Source organism: Ciona intestinalis, unplaced genomic scaffold, assembly GCF_000224145.3.
Source record: "Ciona intestinalis unplaced genomic scaffold, KH HT000178.2, whole genome shotgun sequence".
Lineage (NCBI taxonomy): Eukaryota > Metazoa > Chordata > Ascidiacea > Phlebobranchia > Cionidae > Ciona > Ciona intestinalis.
Window position 1 is genome coordinate 38,842 of NW_004190500.2, and position 1,381 is coordinate 40,222.

The window sequence follows — 1,381 nt, forward strand, 5'->3', positions numbered from 1 at the left end:
ATGACGAATATTAATATTCAGTTATAAAAAAAAGTTGAAATTAATTTTTTTTTCGATGGGGATAACATGTGAGTGACCTACATAGATGTATGCGTAAGTTGTATTTTCGCCGAAATATTTTAAAATTTAATACTTGTATGATTCGAGTTATGACCCTCATACTTGTTTGTATTCTGAACCCTTCCCCGCACTTTTTTAAAGAAAATGAAGTTTCATTTTTTAGGTATTACGTAGCGCTATAACATATTCGAAGCTGGATCGGGAGAAAATTCTATAAATATGTTTTTATGACGAATATTAATATTCAGTTATAAAAAAAAGTTGAAATTAATTTTTTTTTCGATGGGAATAACATGTGAGTGACCTACATAGATGTATGCGTAAGTTATATTTTCGCAAAAAAAATCGAAAATATAATATTTATATGATTCAAGTTATGATCATACTTTTTTATATTTAACATCTATCCCCGCACTTTTTTAAAGAAAATAATGTTTCATATTTTAGGTATCACTTAGCGCTATAACATATTCGAAGCTGGATCGGGAGAAAATTCTATAAATATGTTTTTATGACGAATATTAATATTCATAATTAATATTTTTTCGAATTTTAATTTTTTCATTGTAGAATCGGTACCGCTGGGGTCTAGTTAGTACAGTGTCCAAATTTTAGGTTAGTGGTACCAGTAGAAGGTATCAAAAATGGCCGCTAAAATATCTGTATTCTAGGATCACCTTGGTGATCTGTACCCTTCCTGTCTTCGTTGAGCAATTGTGCTATGAACCACATGTGCAAAACATACAAACAAACAAGAGTGTCTAGCCCTAATGAATGAGTACGAATTATAAGTAGAAAAATTTAATTTAGCCTTTTCACTACCAAGGTCGACTAAGCTCGATCAAAAACAAACCAGAAGTAACCAATAAAGCGGAATTCGGTCGCCATTTATCGTAGGAGAAATTGTGACCTTACCGTTAAAGCAAGTGGAAATATACTATAACGTCCAAGGTCATATTGCCGAAAGAAACATTTTTTTGTATTTCTTTTAATAATAGATAGGTAAGTTTTTCGTTATATTTATTTAACTTTCGCATAATTGCACGGCGTGACGACTAAACAAACTTAGTAACTAAACCAGGGAAGACACAATGACGTCGTACTTTGAAATGACGTATTGGAATACGAAGACACTCTTTCGTGCCGTACCAAGATTTTGACATTATATACCACAAGTAATGAAGCAGGAATTATGCTTTGATAATTTATTTTGCAACAGGACAGGACAAAGTTATAACACAAAATAAACTAAACGTAATGACGTTTATTAAAGCTTCTGAAAAATAGAAACCGGATTAAATACCTTATATAGTTATGTGGT